This window comes from Phalangium opilio, unplaced genomic scaffold (assembly GCF_054372755.1).
Source record: "Phalangium opilio isolate 3A_F unplaced genomic scaffold, DU_Popi_V2 ptg000352l_1, whole genome shotgun sequence".
Lineage (NCBI taxonomy): Eukaryota > Metazoa > Arthropoda > Arachnida > Opiliones > Phalangiidae > Phalangium > Phalangium opilio.
Window position 1 is genome coordinate 5,162,235 of NW_028324228.1, and position 19,523 is coordinate 5,181,757.

General features: G+C 39.9%; 1 long non-coding RNA gene across 1 annotated transcript; it reads left to right on the plus strand.

Annotated features, from left to right (window-relative positions):
• The first annotated feature begins 2,046 nt into the window (after nt 1-2,046).
• On the plus strand, nt 2,047-7,252 carry LOC149607119 (uncharacterized). The gene is made up of 3 exons (XR_016376980.1): nt 2,047-2,599; nt 2,689-2,794; nt 6,945-7,252. It is a non-coding gene; the product is annotated as an uncharacterized LOC149607119 (long non-coding RNA).
• Nucleotides 7,253-19,523: the final 12,271 nt, after the last annotated feature.

Here is a 19,523-nt window from a genome sequence, read left to right on the forward strand (position 1 = left end):
GCTTTTCCGTCGTATTAGTTACAAGAATTAGTAAAAGAAAAAGCTCATTTGGCTTAACACACGTGTGAAGCCTAATCGGCTTTGGTGAAAGACATTAAATTCCCTAAACAAACTGTACACGAAAATATCGCTTAGAGTAAGCCTTCTTCACTCACTGACTCTACGCGATGAAATGTACAAAAACGATCCGTCGAGTAGTTAAGCATAGGTAAACGAAGGTCAAAATGTTTTTTTTAATAACGTAGCTAAAACTGCCTGTGATTAGGTTAGAACTCTACTTATCATTTGCTAGGTTACATATACTTTTGTTAATTTTCAAAGCACCAATCGATTTAATTTCCTAAAATCAAAAAACTTTTAAATCTTTGATCATCGGTAGCAAGAATAAGTTTTAGTAGAAGAAGCAAATACTAGAATTATCTTTTGACATTCCTTGACACCGTTCTTACCAAAACTAGGGTATTTATTAAATCCGCAAACGCATGCATTGACGTCGCTAATAATCGAACCAACTGAAAGCAGACGAAGGCTTTCCTCGAGGTGAGAACATTTTCGTCGTCAATTAATACGTACATGGCGAAACACGGGTAAGTAATCTGAAAAAATTCAAATATATTTATATATATATAATTAAAATAGATTGAAAGTTCTGAAGTTGAAAAGTTAATTGTTGTTTGTCGACCAACAGTAAAACGAACTTCAACTGATGTTCTTATTTCATCGTTGAAGTGAAAAGTTACCGCCTTTCTTGAGCCTGACGAAAGCGTTGAGATTTCAGGGACATCGGAATTTTTGAGTCGAGTAAGAAAGTTGGAGAAGAAACTAATACGGAGCTGATATCTCTACACCTCTATGTGCCCCCATGATCGATAATAATAATAAAATACTTCTTGTAAATTCTTTAGTTCGTACCAAAACCGGTATGAGAGCAGTTACAAATAAGTTCATTCCTTGAAAGATGCCTTGTTTTTTCATGAGTGCAATTTCTTTCTTCCTGATTTCAAGAACGATTCTCTGGAATGATCTCTCCCAGGCGTACAATTTCAAGACACGAATTCCGTTCAAGATTTCGCTCATCATTTTCATTCTGCTGTCCTTCAGTTTCATCAGCTCAATCTAATAAACGAGATTGTTAAAGAAACATTCACAGAAACTCCAAAGTTTTTATTCGCCTCAATAAAGCCCATCAAGCGAACTGTTGTAGTTTATATAAGGGTCTATAAAGAATTCAGGTTGGGCAAAAATTTTTTGAAATACGTCATAGGAACGTGACTGGGGAAAGGCGTCATTCAAAGAAAATTAGTTCGTTTAATTTCGAAAACTACTAATTTCACGAAAAACAATGATCTAGGTGTCCTGTACTACTCCATCTGGGCCTTTGTAATTTTGTGTCACGTGGTACCCGTGAGGTATTTCAAATTATTTTTACTCACCCGCCGATGGCTTCTCTACAATTTCTTTAATACACTTGTTCCAAAAGCGTTGGTATTTGCAACAACCTCGCAATGTATGTTCTCCTCTTCGCACTTATTCTTGAGGGCCGGCAGGCCAAAAGAACTCACACCCTCCCGTAATGTAAAAAAACCACAGTTTTTCGCTAATTACCCCATTAGAAAAGCATAGGGTTTTTTGCTGGCCCAACCGCCTAAGTTATCGATTATCTTGAAAAATATAGCGACGTCACGTTTATCAATACTTTCAAATTAACAAGTAACTATTCAGTAAGTACTGTATTTTAAAGTATAGTCTTACGATTCATCTTAAAACTTAAGCCTCAAATTACAACCTCTAATCTGTTTGATAAACACTTCAACGTAAATTTTCCATGTCTCCTTAGTGGTGGAGGCACTCTTCAAGACGACTGTCCATCTCTTGCATACTGTTATATTTATGGTAGTTTTAAAATCAATTGAGTTTACTTGGATGAACTTTTTATTTACATTAAAAGATTAGATTACAAATCAGCGTTAACAGTCCTACTCTAGCTCCGGTTTGTCATTAAACTAGTGGCGCGCGTACAAAGTATTTTTATCTATACAGGGTGTTTCTGAAAAGTCCATCACAAATTAAGGGGCGTGTTTATGGGACCAAACTGAGCGGAAAGTACCAAAGAACATGGGGTGTACAACATTTTGTTACGGAGATATGGCCTTCCAAACATTCGCCCCTAAAACAAGGAAATATCCAAAAATGAGGAGTAACACTTAAGACCGACTAACCAGCTTGTTTAAAATTACTAGACAATTTCAATAGCCTTTAATCGAACAATTGATTTCTACCTTTACTAATCAGAAGCGTATAAATGAGTAGAAGTATGCCTACGGTGGTAATGTAAAATTAATCCCAAGTGACATGATGTTTCAAGATCTTCCCAGCACCAAGTAAAATGGTTCTGATTGAAGGGACTTTTATTAGCACAGCGTAAACAACGTTATTTTCAGGAATTAGTCCAAATGTCCACGGGCGGCATTACAAAAACGAGGCAGTCTTTCGAATGATACTTGGACATGTTGGAAGATCCCTGGCTTGTTCCTGTTATCTCAAACCGTAAAAAGCTACGCAAATCTTCATCATCACGGACAACACTCTTGTACGTTAGGTATGACCTTGAGAAAACCTAAAAGGACATCTCGAATGTATTTGAAAAACCCATCTCTAATTAAGGGGCGTGTTGTTTGTTTCCAACAGAGTAAACTCGCCCAGAGAACAATTACAATGCAGAGCCACGTTTCGGCGTTAATGGCCCACAAAGGTGGTCCCAAACAAAAGAACAAACTTTAATTTGTTTCGTTCAGTAAGTATTTCATGTGTCATAGATAAAACGCCATGATTAATGCACAAAGAAAATGTTATTGACAAGTTTTCGGACCGCGATGCTGAAATGTGGTGGTGCACCATCGTGCATGAACCACATTCTGTTTATTAAACCTAAGGGTACGTCTTCGAGTAGTTCTGGTAAATCGTCCCGTAAGAGCTACAAGTAAGCCACACCGTTTAACCTGGGCTCTAGGAAATATGGCCCAATTAAATTGTCACCCACAATACACTGTTAAAAAAAAACCGACCAGAACTAATCCAAGTTTGGGCGTTTTCGACCAAAGGTGGGAAGATCCCAAAATGGTCTGCCAAGTTTGTACGAGTCTTACCAAATTTGCACAGGTCCCAAAATGGCATACCAAGTTTGCACGTCTTTGACCTAAGTTGCACAAATCCCGAAATGGCATACCAAGTTTACACGCTTTTGACCCAAGTTGCACAAATCATAAATTAACACGCCAAATTTGCACACTTCTGACAAATTTTGGCCAGGGAATCAAATGACCTGTCAAGTGTACTTTAAGATTGCACAGATCGTGATACACTCTAAGAAAAAAGCGTTCAATGGGCATTCAAACTTGAACACAATTTTTCATTCTTGAACAGTTTGGAAATAATAGGCGTTCAATCGCGAAAGGTGTGCAGAATCGTTCAAAATAACATTGAAGGTGTTCAATCCGGACAGTTTTCCTAATACGCTATGAGGTTTATTAACAAAACCTTCATTAAAAATCCAATAGTATCCGATAATATCTCAACAATTTACTGTAAAATGCTTAATTATCCTAAATGAAATATAAATTGGTCTTTACAAACATCATTTTAAAATAATATGAAAGGAAATGTCAAGGATTATTGCGTATTTCACCTTTCCCTTATATTTATAAAAGACTTCAAATTGTTTGAAAATGAAATTATTTGCTAGTCCATTATTATCGGAAGAAAATGACAGTGACCAAATTCGTCAAGAGCAGTCCCTGGAGTCTATTTACTACTTTTCGTTAACCGTCCAAGGTGCGGTAGTACGATCTAATGGAAACTCTCCATTTTGGTTCCGGTTGATTGGGAATTCGGTAGATGGGAAAGGAATCAAGACCAATATCAAAGGTTTGCATTATATGAAATAAAATAGTCCGATACACTATTTAAAACTGCCACCAATTTGTCATTGTCATTTTTACCATGCAAAATTTACACATTATATGTTCCAAATTTTGCATCCCTAAGAAGAAATCCTACCACACAGTGTTCAACAAAGAGCATGAAAGTGCTCAACCTATCACACCGTTTTGGTGTTCAATTTTGGTACCTCTATTTACTGTTCAAAACTGAACGAAAAAGTGTGCTCCCAATGTGTTGAGGATTTGCACAATAATTTTTTCAGGTTGGAATAAATATTTCTTAGAATGTAGGGTTTTGCATTCTCCATCATTCATGTGACATTAAACGGCAAAAAAGTCTACAAACCAAATTATTTCATCTTATGTAAATTTGTTAAATTATATTTAGTTCAAAACTAACATTCATTCAACAGAGTAGTATCACAACTAACCATAAGCCAAAGGCAGGGAGACGAAATTACTCTATTATTGTGCCACCTAAAATGTTATTATTTTAAAGAATTCAATTTTTTCCTGACTATTTGTTAAAGGGCGAGAGTGTGTTGAAAGTTGGTTTTTCGAAATATAGAAAATCAACAACGAAAGCTAGGGTGTGAACATTTAGAACTTATTTTAAGAACGTTTGAGGCGCAAAGCAAAGGCCTATGCATTTCATATTTCTTAATAAGCCTCTAGATTCTACTCCTTATTTCATACTACCTTCTTGTTTTTACCTTGTGCTGGTATGAAAAGAACTCTTTCAAAACCTTAAAATTTTCGTTTCGCAAAATATTAAATGAAGATATTGTAAATATGTTTCGGCATTACGACTCTTTTAGTGGTTTTGTAGCTATAAACTTCTCATTCATTTCGATATTCCAAGAAAAACGTTTGATATTAATATTTTAAATGGGGTGTTTACGTTTTAATTTAGCTTTACTACATTTATATAAAGTGTAAACATAGATTTCAACTTCCCAAGAAACAATGGTAAATAATTCTTAACTTTAGTTTTTCCATGAGGTGTTTTATTGAATGCACCGAAGGACGAAGCCAAAATAGGTGTCGCTTCGCGTCCTTTCTGAGGAGGTCCTAACGGTTCAGAGTGAACCGAAAGTTAAATACACATTTAAGAAATATTGGTCATTTGCTTTATGTGCACCATGAAGCCTGTGCACCAATGCATAAAGCAATATCTCACCAAATTGTACTTTTGTCTGATTTATTTCTGTTTAAGAAGTATAATAATTGGTTTAAAGGTTTGTCTGCTTTACTATATTTATCCTTCATGGAGGTTGGGAGTGGTATAAACGTGCCATCGTCGATATTCCATGCAAAAATTGTCGGTTTTCCAATTAAAAGCCGTCGATGGTCGGTTGTCCGATCCAAGATGATAGATATTCTGTTCAAATATGGCCGATATTCCGTTCAAATATGGTCTGTATTCCGTTCAAATATGGTCTGTATTCCGTTCAAATATGGTCTGTATTCCGTTCAAATATGGTCTGTATTCCGTTCAAATATGGTCTGTATTCCGTTCAAATATGGTCTGTATTCCGTTCAAATATGGTCTGTATTCCGTTCAAATATGGTCTGTATTCCGTTCAAATATGGTCTGTATTCCGTTCAAATATGGTCTGTATTCCGTTCAAATATGGTCTGTATTCCGTTCAAATATGGTCTGTATTCCGTTCAAATATGGTCGGATTTCCAGTCTAAAGTGGTCGATGATCCTGCCGTTGATGGTCGAATGTCCGTTCCAAGATGGTTGATTTTCCTGCCGTTTATTGTCGGTAGTCCGTTCAAACCTGGCCGTGTTTCTGTGTAACTTCGCGCAATCAAATTAATGTGCACATTAGCACATGATTTAATTTGTACAGATTTGGTTAAAAATCTGTGCTGTCTCAGAGTCACTACTCTGCACATGATTTTGTCCAAGATTGAACAGTTTTTTTTAACAGTGTACTACACCACACGTTTAAGCTGAATTGTACTTTGTGAATTCGAACGCAAGTTGCGTGTGGTTTTTTCTTAATCAGCAAACCAATTGGCGGCTGCTTGTTTTTGGATCGTCCTCGAAAATAGTGAGAACTTCGCCTATTCTTAAAAAACAGAGCACTAAAACAGAGCACTATGTTTTTTAAGAAAGGAATAAAAGAGGTTTCACGTACATGTGTTTGTTTTATTAAACTCATAATTCAACGAAGTCTGTTACAATGCCTTTCTTCACAAATGCCGAATATGCGGATATGCACCTAATGTATGGACTAGCCGAGGGGAATGCCGCTGCAGCTGTACGCTTGTATCAGGAAAGATTTCCGCAGAGGCGACTACCAAATCGACTGACGTTCGAGGCTGTGGACAGACGTTTGAGGCAAGATGGACGAATCCAACCGGCTGGACCTCAACCTAGAGCGAGAGCCATCCCAGAGGCCGTAGAAGACGAAGTTCTCACCATTTTCGAGGACGAGCCTGAATCAAGTACCCGCCAAGTTGGTCGCCGATTAGGCGTAAACCACACGCTCGTGTGGAAAATCCTCAGAAGCCACCGGTTTCATCCTTTCCATGTTCAAAAAGTTCAAGGTTTGAATCCAGCGGACTACCCACGACGCACGGCGTTTTGTCAGTGGTTTCTGGCTAAAGTAAACGATATCGATTTCCCACGGGATTTGTTGGTTACTGACGAAGCTAACTTTTCACGGGATGGTATTATTAACTTACATAATAAACATCAATGGTCCCAGCTAAACCCCCACGCAACTTGCGTTAGAAGTCACCAAGTACAATTCAGTTTAAACGTGTGGTGTGGTATTGTGGGTGACAATTTAATTGGGCCATATTTCCTAGAGCCCAGGTTAAACGGTGTGGCTTACTTGCAGTTCTTACGGGACGATTTACCGGAACTACTCGAAGACGTACCCTTAGGTTTGGTAAACAGAATGTGGTTCATGCACGATGGTGCACCACCACATTTCAGCATCGCGGTCCGAAATTATCTTAACGCGACCTTCCCTTTGCGGTGGTTAGGTCGAGGTGGACCTGTGGAGTGGCCTGCTCGATCACCCGATCTGAACCCTTGTGATTTCTTTCTTTGGGGCCACCTGAAAGACTTAGTTTATCAGACTGAAGTGCCCGATGTTGAAGAGCTACGTCGACGAATAATTCACGGCTGTCAAACAATTCGCGAAACTCCAGGCATTTTTCAACGTGTAAGGGAATCATTTGTAAGACGTGCTAATGTGTGCCTTAACGCGGGTGGTGAACACTTTGAACAATTTTTGTAACTAGTTGCAATTAAATGTTAAAACTTGTCAATAAATTCATTTTCTTCGTGCATTAATCATGGCGTTTTATCTATGACACATGAAACACTTACTGGACGAAACAAATTAAAGTTTGTTCTTGTTTTTGGGACCACCTTTGTGGGCCATTAACGCCGAAACGTGGCTCTGCATTGTAATTGTTCTCTGGGCGAGTTTACTCTGTTGGAAACAAACAACACGCCCCTTAATTGGAGATGGGTTTTTCAAATACATTCGAGATGTCCTTTTAGGTTTTCTCAAGGTCATACCTAACGTACAAGAGTGTTGTCCGTGATGATGAAGATTTGCGTAGCTTTTTACGGTTTGAGATAACAGGAACAAGCCAGGGATCTTCCAACATGTCCAAGTATCATTCGAAAGACTGCCTCGTTTTTGTAATGCCGCCCGTGGACATTTGGACTAATTCCTGAAAATAACGTTGTTTATGCTGTGCTAATAAAAGTCCCTTCAATCAGAACCATTTTACTTGGTGCTCTGAAGATCTTGAAACATCATGTCACTTGGGATTAATTTTACATTACCACCGTAGGCATACTTCTACTCATTTATACGCTTCTGATTAGTAAAGGTAGAAATCAATTGTTCGATTAAAGGCTATTGAAATTGTCTAGTAATTTTAAACAAGCTGGTTAGTCGGTCTTAAGTGTTACTCCTCATTTTTGGATATTTCCTTGTTTTAGGGGCGAATGTTTGGAAGGCCATATCTCCGTAACAAAATGTTGTACACCCCATGTTCTTTGGTACTTTCCGCTCAGTTTGGTCCCATAAACACGCCCCTTAATTTGTGATGGACTTTTCAGAAACACCCTGTATATAGATGCCGTAATACTTTTTTAACCCTTACGACTTTGTCTTGACTAATACATGCTTTTGTAATCCGAAGTCTACTATTAGTTTTTTATCCTAATAGTAGACATTTATACATCAACTTTTTTTTTAATTATTATTATCCCGGAGAGAACCACGCAGGTGTTTTTAATGGTCTTCCATAGGCGGATGTTCTTGTTGGTTGCTGTGGTTGCTCTTGAAGTGTTAGCGGATGTGCCCTTGTGTTGTTTGCCAAGTCTTGTTGTGGTGCTTGATCTGGTTGTTGGTGGTTATATGTGATATCCGCTCGTGAGACTGTAGAGGGGTCTTCGGTCCGAGTTTCGTTGGTGCCGTGTCGTGATGTGCTAGTGTTGGCAGTTGGCAGTTCCGTCTGGTTGCTGCGGCGAGGTTGATGTAATGACTGTTCTGTATGATGGGCTACTTGTGGACGCACACTTAGGTGGTTGTGCTGAGTGGAGAATGTGAAGCTGGCACGTGCTGTGGGTTGAATTCGCGTAACCATTGGAGGTATTTGGCATCGTTGGTGTAGTGTTACACTGGGGTCGGAGTCCACTACCGGTTGAAATCTTGTCAATGTTCTGCTCTGTGGTCGGAGTTGAAGGCGAGTTCGTCGAAGCGTTTGGTTGCTCTGAGTTTGTATTATGTATGAGTCCGCAGTTTTGGCCGTATGACGTTTTGTTGCTTGTTTCCAAGTACGAGGGCCTGTGAGGTACCAAACTTTCTCTCCTATTGGCAATGGACGTAGGCTTTTGTGTGGTCTGGTATCTGCCTGTAATGTCACCGTGCGTTGACGTTGTTGTAGCCCAGTTTGTATCACCCGTGTTGGAAAATTTGGCTTGAGGAGTGTATTAGTTACTGTTAACGGACTACGGAGTTTTCTCCCCATCAACATTTCCGCAGGGGTGAGGAGGTTTGCAAGTGGTGTGGTTCGATATTCTAGAAGAATTTGCTCGAGGTTTTTGCCTTCGGGTTGTGCTTTGTAGAGATAGTTTTTGAGGGTTTGCACCATCCGTTCCGCTAATCCGTTGGCCTGCGGGTGATAGGGACTTGCGGTAACGTGTTTCACAACCCATTCCTGGAGAAACTTGGTGAACAAGAAGGAGGAGCAAGGCGGACCATTATCGGATATTAAACGTTGTGGGATGCCATGACGTGCGAAATGTGGCATCTTGAATTTGATGACTGATTCAGCGTTTGTAGATGAGATTTGCTGGGCTTCGACGTACTTTGAGTAATAGTCGATTAGTAATATGTAATCCTTTGACTGGAACTTGAAAAGGTCTGATGCTACCGTGTGCCATGGATATGGGGGTATGTCCAGCGGTTGAAGCGGCAGTGAAGTGTTTGCGCGCTGTCTCTCATTACACTGTTGTATGAAGTTAGTAATGTCAATTGTCATGGATGGCCAGTATACGTTGAACTTCGCTCGAGAAAGACAAGCTGTCACTCCCTGGTGTATGCCGTGTATTTGTTGCATTGTCTCATGTTGTTGCGATGCGGGAATTACCCGACGTTCTCCTCTGTATACTAGACCGTCTTGCGCATGAAGCTCTTCTTTGATGGGCCAGTAGGCCCGTACGGCGTTGTTCCGAAGCGAATTCAGGTTTGTTGGCCAGCCTTGTTCGAGATAGTATTGTATCTGCTGAAGCGTGGTGTCCTCTTTGGTTGCGTTTTGGAGTTTCTGTAACCTGTCGTCCGATAGTACCGTTACAGCATATAGTGTGGCTGATAGTGGTGTGGTTCGATATTCTAGAAGAATTTGCTCGAGGTTTTTGCCTTCGGGTTGTGCTTTGTAGAGATAGTTTCTGAGGGTTTGCACCATCCGTTCCGCCACTCCGTTGGCCTGCGGGTGATAGGGACTTGCGGTAACGTGTTTCACACCCCATTCCTGGAGAAACAGCATATAGTGTGGCTGATGGACCTTCCAGGAATTCGGTGGACATTTTGCAGTCAGGATGTGGCACTCGTGATAGAGTATCGGCGATATAGAGCTTTGTTCCTGGTACGTAGATCAAGGTAGAATCGCAGGGTCAATCGTTGAAGTCGAGGTGAGAGAAGATAAAATGGCTTCTTAACGATGGCTAGGAGTGGTTTGTGATCGGTGTGTACCGTAATTGGTGCTGCAGCCACGAAGTAGTGAAAGTGTTCGCATGCGTACAGAGTTGCGAGCATCTCTTTTTCTATCTGCGCGTAGCGAGTTTGCGCGGGATTAAACGTCATGGAGGCATATTCGACGGGTTTACCCTGTTGGAGGAGAACGGCGCCAACACCATGTTGGCTGGCGTCCACGGAGACTGTGTTCGGCAATTGTGGGTCGTAAAATGTCAATACGGGAGAGGAAGATATGGTCTGCTTAAGATCTTCGAAAGCGCATTGATGTGATTCATCCCAATTAAATATCGTGCCTTGCTTCAGTAAAGGTCGTAGCGGAGCTGTTCGTTCAGAGTATCCAGGTATAAATTTGGCCAGGAAGTTTATCATCCCCATTAAGCGTAAGAGTGCAGGCTTATCCGTTGGGGAAGGTAGGTCACGTATGGTTTTAATCTTTTCCGGGTCGACAGCTACTCCCGTTGGTGTGATGATATGACCCAGGTAATTGATACGCTGAACAGCGAGTTGAATCTTCTTGGAGTTGAATTTCAATCCAGCATTCCGTGCCCGCTGCAAAACGGAGTACAAAGTCATGTTGTGTGACTCCTTGGTTTGGGCATGGAGGAGAAAGTCATCTGTAGAAATTCGAATCCTTGGAATGTCTCCGAATATGCTGTTCATTATCCTCTGACAGTGCTCGGAGGCAGTTGCAATGCCGTATGGTAGGCGTGTGTAACGATAGTTCCCGAATGGTGTGGAGAAAGTGCAGAGTCGAGAACTCTCGTTGGTGAGCTCAATTTGCCAAAATGCTGACTTTGCATCAAGAACGGTAAAGAGTTGTGATCCGGAAAGTTCCGCAAGGATTTCTTGCGATGTTGGCATTGGGTATTTTTCTCGTAGTAGAGCCTTGTTCAGAGTTCGTGGATCGAGGCAAATACGAATTTCCTCATTAGGTTTGGGAACCACCACCATTGGGTGTAGCCATTCTGTATAGTCGGTGACGGGAATGATCACCCCAGCCAGCACCATGCGTTTGAGTTCTGCTTCAACCTTAGGTACTAGCTTGATCGGAATTTTTCGTGCAAGAGCGCGAGTCGGAATTGCGTCAGGTCGAATTTTCCTGTCGTATTGCCCAGGGAGCTTGCCAACTGTGTCAAAACGTCTGGAAACATCTGTATTATCTGCTGCTGAGGTGTCGAATTTTGTACCTCAGTTGGAGTTGCAGTCGCTTCCATTTTTGCAATTTGATGTTGGGAGTCCTGGTGCTCGTTCTTTTCGTCATTGCTCGTTTCGTCATTGCTCGTTTCGTCATTGCTGATGCCTAGGTTGTATGGGAGGCGCGTGATGAGGCCAAGGGCGGCAGATGCTGCTGCTCCTAAGATCGAGGTTTGATTCCGTGGTGTGACGTATAGATCCAGTGTTTGGAATGCCATTGCCGAGTAACATGTAGCCTGAATCTGGCCGAGTACATCAACGATGTGTCCCGAGTATGCTTTGATGGTGTGTTGTGCTGGTTTCAACGGTGGTCTCGGTTGTAGTTTATTGTAGGTATCTTCCGAGATGACATTGACTTGCGATCCTGCGTCAATTTTCAACTGATGTTCTATGTTTTCAATCTGTATTACGGCATGCCACAGTTGATCCTTGTCCTTTGTCATTGAGTTTGGTTGTGTGGCATATAGTGTGAGAGAATTAGCGTAGAGGTGATCGTCGTGGGAGCGATCTTCGGTAGGTGTGTGATGGAATGTTCTAGTAAGCTCATTGGTCTCGTGGACGTCAGGTTGAAAATATTCGTCCTCGGACGTGTACTCGTCGAGTGTATGCACTGCCCCACATGCAGTTGCCCAATGATTACGTCCTCTACAAGCTCTACAGGAGGCTTCCATTGCCGGACAACGGCGACCTGAATGACGGAGAGGGCATCTTGAACAGCGCAGGGTGTTTGGTTGGCTTGGCTCATGAAGGTTGTTAGCTCTGGTTGAGTGCGAGGTTGGAGTTCGACGACTGGTGTGATTCGCCCGGGGCGTGGTGTACGTTATCGATCGTTGCGTGTGTAACATCCGTCGACGGCGGTCATGTTGCTCACGTGGTTGATGGGTGGACTTGTGTCGCCACATTTCATGAAGTACAGAATTTTCTTCGTCAAGCTGATCCTTTTGTGTGTTGAGAGAAGTTTTGTCTGGTTGTATAATTTGTGACTGTCGCAAGGAGGTTTCTTCTGCCTGTGCGATCTGTATGGCTTCGCTGAGTGTTAGAGCTTCTACCTTCAATAATCGTTTTCGGACTTCGGGATTAGTTGTCCCAATAGCGATGAGTGTTGCCAATAAGGAATCTGCGAGGTTCGGCTTATCTAGGTCACATTGAGCCGCTTGCGTTTTTATTTTGGTCAGAAAGGCGTCGAAAGGTTCGCCAGACTCTTGTTTTGTAGTAAAAAGATTGTAACGGGCGTAGGTGACGTTTTGGTAAGGCTTGTAGTATGCGTCAAAGGCGGCGTAGACTTGCGCCAGCGTGCGATATGCAGGTGTGGGTGGAAACGGTAGCGTTTTATAGATGCGGTGCCCTTCGAGACCAATGACATGGAGAAAGACATTGAGTTGTTGTTCGGATTCTTCTTTATTCAACTTGCTGGCGATGGCGTAAATCTGCAAGCGTTCTTTATACGAAGCCAAAGCCTCAGCGGGGTTGGAGCCAGGCGTGAACGGATCCGGGCTCTTGAAGGAGGCCATCACAAGGCGGCGGACGAGAGGAGACTAGGCGACAGGCGTGAATCTTCAGTACCCCACTTCTGACACCATGTTATATTTATGGTAGTTTTAAAATCAATTGAGTTTACTTGGATTAACTTTTTATTTACATTAAAAGATTAGATTACAAATCAGCGTTAACAGTCCTACTCTAGCTCCGGTTTGTCATTCAACTAGTGGCGCGCAAACAAAGTATTTTTATCTATATATAGCTGCCGTAATACTTTTTTAACCCTTACGACTTTGTCTTGACTAATACATGCTTTTTTAATCCGAAGTCTACTATTAGTTTTTTATCCTAATGGTAGACATTTATACATCACATACCATCATTTTTTGGTAAGGTACTGTTTTCTGACGAGTCTACTTTTCACATGGATGGTACGGTTAACTGGCATAACGTACGTACATTTCTGGACTCAACATAATCCTCACGGGTTTCGACACCATTACCAAAAATTAATTGCTATGAAAGGTTAATTTTTGGGTGGGCACTTATGGAAACCGAAATATTCCGATATTCTTTCGACGAGAACATCATTGAAAACATTTACTTGGACTTCCTGAGTTTAGTGCTTGGAAAAGTATTGCAAGACTTGAATAGTCGTCTTGACGAGCGCATCCACCACGTAGTCACATCGAACATTTACGTTAGGGTGCTTACCAAACAGATTAGAGGTTGTAATTTGAGGCCCAAGTTCTAAGACTAATTGTAGGACTATGCTTTAAAACATTTTGTTCCTTTCAGCATATTCCCCAATATTTCTTTTGTACATTTCGTTTGCATACAATTAAACCTGAATTCAAATAATTTATTTACATCCTGTATATTAGAGGTCTATAATTTAGTATAGTTACATCATCCGTTTGCAGTATTTGGGATGGTCGACAAAGGAAGGTGTTCGTCTAATCTACTTTACACTGTATATTTTTTGGTCTATTATAATTGGTTATGCTTAGTTCAACAGAACGGTGTTTCGGAAAGCAAATGTTTAGTCGGCAAAGCCGCAAACCTATGAATAACGGCCGGACCAGTTGATTTTAAATCGGCATTCATATGTCGGATGGCCAATCGTCGGCAGACATAAAGGCCCGTTCGCAAAGGCGCTTTTAGCTCAAGCTGATTACTGAGAGAGTAGGCGGAGTTCGCTCTCAGCGTCTTCCATGACTGTTCTTAAAAGAGCTTAAGGCCCGTTCGCAAAGGCGCTTTTAAGAGGGGTTTCATACGGGCGTACGCTGGTAGCAGAGACTGATTGTCGGAGTCAGCCTTGATCTATCGCTGCTAGATATATAGTTGATCAGCGTTATTTTTTTCGTCTGCTAAAACGCACAGAAGCGAACTTTTCGTGCTTGTGCGGTTAACATGTCTCTATAATAAAAAAGAAGCCCAAAAGGCTTTAAAAGCTGAACAGAGAACGAAATATATTGATAATTTTGGTTGAGCTTTTATATTTTTAACAATGAAGCAAAACTTTCTCTATTTCCATCTTCTCACAATTGCTATTTAAATCTTATACTTTTGGACATGTCCTATATAATCCTACAATTTCATGAAAGGTCCTAAAATATCCGATATTTTTGATTATGTCGAAGTTTTAATATGGTTTAGCATCATATTTAGCTCTTTTATCAAGATCCCATTTGACTAGACACCGAAATTGCGGAGCTTTCTTTGCTTTCTCAAATGTTTTTAAATAATATTTTAATTAATTTTCTTTCTTCAAAGTATAGAATTTTTACTTATGAGATTTTTCTACATAATTTACTCCAAAATAGTACTATATATAAGCATTTTTATTCCAATATGTGCCGTTAAAAACACAGTTTTTCTCCTAAAAAATCCTATTTTTCATGAAAGGAAATTATAAGTTTTGGCTGCGCTCCTTGTGTTCGTCCTCTAATTTCTTGACGCCAGTGATTAGATTCCAGAATCAGCGCGACCAAACCAGCGTTTATGTGAACAAATTTGCGGAAGCTGAAGCGGAGACGCTTATCGAGTAAATTGGAAGCCGGAACTGCATTCTGCTCTGTCAGCATTCAGCTTGAGTTAAAAGCGCCTTTGTGAACGGGCCTTTAACTAAAGTCGGCTAATGAAACCTTTTGCTTGGATATATGGAATCGGTTTACTACACTTCTTGGTCGGCTACCATGCCAATTAGGAGAAGGACAATTTATGTTTCTGCTCAAAATGCAAGAGTCGTTCGACCTTGGATCAGGTAGGGAATTTCGACTTGGCACTGGCCATCCACATCACCAAACATGTACTAGTTGTTCGAAGGTCGGGCAGACTGCCATCCGACTAGTCCGACCGACTGCGTTGTGCTACAGTAGTAAATTTGAATTGAATAATCGTCCATTACGTGACGAGGCGGCCGGCTGGATGATTTTTGGGACTGATATTGATAAATATCGCATAAAATAGGCATATGACTTGTTTTCAATCAAGCTTTTCATGAAGCCTTTGCTTCCAAAACTTAAGCAAAACGCTAAAGTGGAATCGGAACCAGTTTTCAAACGATCTGTTTTTGGCCGCTTCTCAATCACATTCGAGTGAAATGATCGAAAAGCTGGTATCTACCACGGGTAGATATTTGCATTCGCTTTTATCCCAAATAGCACTTGGCCAGGTAGTCACGTTGGTGCGTTAATTCCCCCGACAAATAGATCATCAGTGTTTAGTGTTTACTAGCGTCATATTTATTGCGAAATATGTATATTATACAAAAACCAGTTTTTCTTCGCAGTCCTTAAAAAACGGTATTTATACACAATCCTTGGCGACACTTTTTCAAACACACAAAGGGCCAGAAATTAGAAATTATTATATGTAAATCATTAAATGAACTTTGAAATTAAGTTTAATCGATATGAGTAATTTGGTTTTAATTGCGTAGTTCAAACATTTGTTATGATTCCAAATTTTACTACAAAAACGGGTATAAACGCGGCATTTCGAATCAAACAGCCAGAAGCGTCGCCAGGCCTTTTTTGGGGGCTAGTACCCCCCAAATTACAAAGTTAGCCCCCTCAAAATAATAGGTAAAACCTACCAAAAGACGGCTCGTAGACCCCTAAAATTCTTTAGCAATATAGTCTATAAAAATTATATTTATAAGTTCGTGAAGTTTCATCTTTGTAGAGATGAATTTCAATATGAAAAGTGGGGACTAATAAGAAACGAAAAGTAAACTTAAGAAGAGTGAAATTCTTTCATCCACAATTGTCTCATAGTCAATTACTCGGTTCCGTACTCTTTATCAATAGAAGTTTGTATATCTTCAAAATACGAATAATTTCACGTTGACACAAATTTTAGGGATAGTTATAAAGATCTACACATTTTCCAATGAACCAATTATGCAAAATTTTGTTATTAATTTCTTATAAAATCTTTCAAATAGTTTTTCCAGACTAAGCCCCCCCCAAATGACTTGAGTTCAAATTGAAGTTTAAAACTCAAAGTGTAACAACACACACATAAGAACACCTTTTCTGAATGTATGATAAATGTCAGTATATCATAACAAATGTTTGAACTATGCAATTAAAACCAAATATCTCATATCGATTAAACTTAAAATCAAATTGCAATAAATATAATAATTTCTGGACCTTTGTGGCTTTGAAAAAGTGTCGCCAAGAATTGTGTATAAATGTAGTTCTTTAAGAACTGCGAAGCAAAACTCGTTTTTGTATAATATCTGTTCTTTTTTGGGGAGAAACGTTTTTTAGGAAATAAATTAGTTCTGGGATTGTCAAACTCAATCGTCCAATGTTTTTAGAATAATGATATGATATTTGACTAAATCGCAACTTATAATTGGAATCTGGCCTTTTGTGGGTTTGAAAAAGTGTCGCCAAGGATTGTATATAAATGTAGTTCTTTAAGAACTGCGAAGCAAAACTTGTTTTTGTACAATATCTGTTCCTTTTTGAGGAGAAAGGGTTTTAGGAAATCAATTAGTTCTGAGATTGTCAAACTCAATCGTCCAATGTTTTTAGAATAATAATATGATATTTGACTAAATCGTAACTTATAATTGGAATGGTCGGAAAATAGTAAATACATTACACGTACTGTATATTAATGCTAAATATTCGTTGAAACCGCGTGAATGTGTCTGATAATTACAAGATAATTACAAAAATTCTCCAGCTATTGCATTGTGATCATTTAGTTTTAGGCTTAGGAAGACAAAAAGCAGGCCGAAAAGGTTTTAAAAAATCACGCGATCTCAATTAGATTGAAATGGTGATATTGAGCGCGAGATTTGAATTGAAACTTTTAATAAAATGTAGCGCGTGCTGGCGCGTGAGATAGAGCGTGGTTTAAAAAGATTTTTTTAAAAACCTAAACAATAAGGTCAACTTAACCTTACACTACGAGAAATGAGATACTATTCCTTTACAGCCTTCGCTAGTTCTGTATAGTTAGGGTACTACGATGTGGCTAAAAAGGGATGAAAAGTTTTGCTTTTGCTTATCGATTTGAATCTTGTCAGGCAAGTCGCAGAGCTAAATAAAAATAGCTAAATATATGACCATTGAAAGGAGAGTCGACCGATTTAGTGATCGTTTAAACTGTACTCAACCAAAGTATGACCTTTGAAAGGAGAGTCGGCCGAATGGATGATTTTTTTGGACTGAATTCAATCAAAATATGACCATCAAAAGGAAAGTCGGCCCAATGGTTGGATTTAAAATAAGCAATAAATTACCATCAAAAGGTGAGTAGGTCGATTGGTTGGTGTGTTGGACTGAAATGAACCAAAATAGGACCATCAAAAGGGGTGCCGTCGACTGAATCTAATTAGAGTCCAAATTACAGTAACGAGAGAGCCTAAAAACCGCTGTCGAACAACACCGTGTTTTGGCCTCAGTCGAAAAGTCAAAGGTCTCCCTCCCAACCGACTGCTGAGACTCTAACCCGACCGTTTTTGGGACATCGTGTGCTATAGGGCGTGAAATTCTAAATTACTGCCCACCAGAGACCAGTGCGCAGACGTGAAAAGGGAGAATACCTTCCATCTTGGCTTTTTCCTCCGGCTACAGTTTTTTGAATGCTAACGTTTTGAAAACGCTTATTACAAATCACCGTTAATATTAAATTGATGAGCTCCCCTGCTGATTGTTATTTATTTATGCGTATAGTTCCGCCACAACGGTCTAGTGCTCCTTTGGTTGGATAACTTTTATTACCTGTAATTGCTTGCATTTCTCAGTGCTAAGATAGTTCAGTGGAAGAACAACGACAATAGGGACGATGCCAGCAAAGGCTGAATAGCCCAGTTCTTGATACATGAATGTCAAGCACAGTACTAATTGTACTGGGACCGACCACAAGAGGCCCAGTTGCGGCGACAGAATTTGGAATCTGTTTGTGTCGACGTACATCGTGTTCAGTATTTCGCCCATTGTCAAGTCACGTCGATCGCTGCTCGTCAAGCGAAATGTCTGCTTCGAAGAATCTCCTTAATGTACTAGCATCCCACTATCACTATAACACTAACTTACTTTTTTGTACAGAACGTGCATGGTGGCGGATTTGAGTCTCAGTCCTAGTTTGGTGTGGAAAATGGTGCTGCCTTCTTGCAACAAAGATTGCGCAAGACCGGCCAAACCGTAAAGGCAAGCGTAGAAAATCCCCTTCCACAAAGGATCTTCGCTCGTCGAGTAATCAATAATGGAACTGAAAAACATAAGCGTGTAAACTGGTTAACTCAACCTCTGCTAGAATCAGTTTTAAATAGTATTCTGCGGATTTAAATAGTATTCTGCGGAATGAAAACAAACAGACAGAAACAAATAGGTTATTGCTCGTATGATTGGACCTTTCTCTACGTTTCAATAAGAGCAACGAAACACTTCATATTTAACAGAAATGAAGTTTGAAGAGAAAATTATAGTATAAAACAAATTGAAGTTTTGTATCCAAAACATGCATTTGAATTTTGGTAAACCGATCCTATAGGGCAATTACTGCCCGCGATTTAGGAGGCACTCCCATATTCCACGGGTTTTCTCGGGCGAGTCTCATTTATGTCGTCTGTATAAGGTTCGGAAACCGATATTCAACTTTCTAGAACTACTGAACTAGAAAGATAGAAGTCGGTTTGACAGTTTAACCATTAACGAGTCAGAAATTTTATTCAAATTATTCTCGTAATCTTATTATATTAATATAATTATATTATAGACCATCCGAGTGTCTAGTTATTAGTCTTTGGAATGGGAATATCAGTGTTCTGTGTTTTACTTTAGAGATTGAAAAAAAATGGAAAATCGTTCTATTAAACTCCAGCAGAGTTTACCCACGACACAATTACTATCGTCCTCAAACTTTAGCAGACGACGGGCCGAGGTATAGGCCATTTTATTTATTCCAGAGCAGCAAAGTGATGAGGCCACTCAAAACAAGTTATGCAAAATATTTTACGTATTAGCTAAATGTGGGTAGGTGTGGGGAGGCGTGTTAGTTTCGTATGTGCGAATGTGTTGTATAAACATATCACACCCTGTATATTATTAATATTAGAACTAGTGTAACACCCTGTATATATTCTATTGTTTTTTATACTACAAAGATAATGTATGTCACATGATATTTAGTCTACTGATAT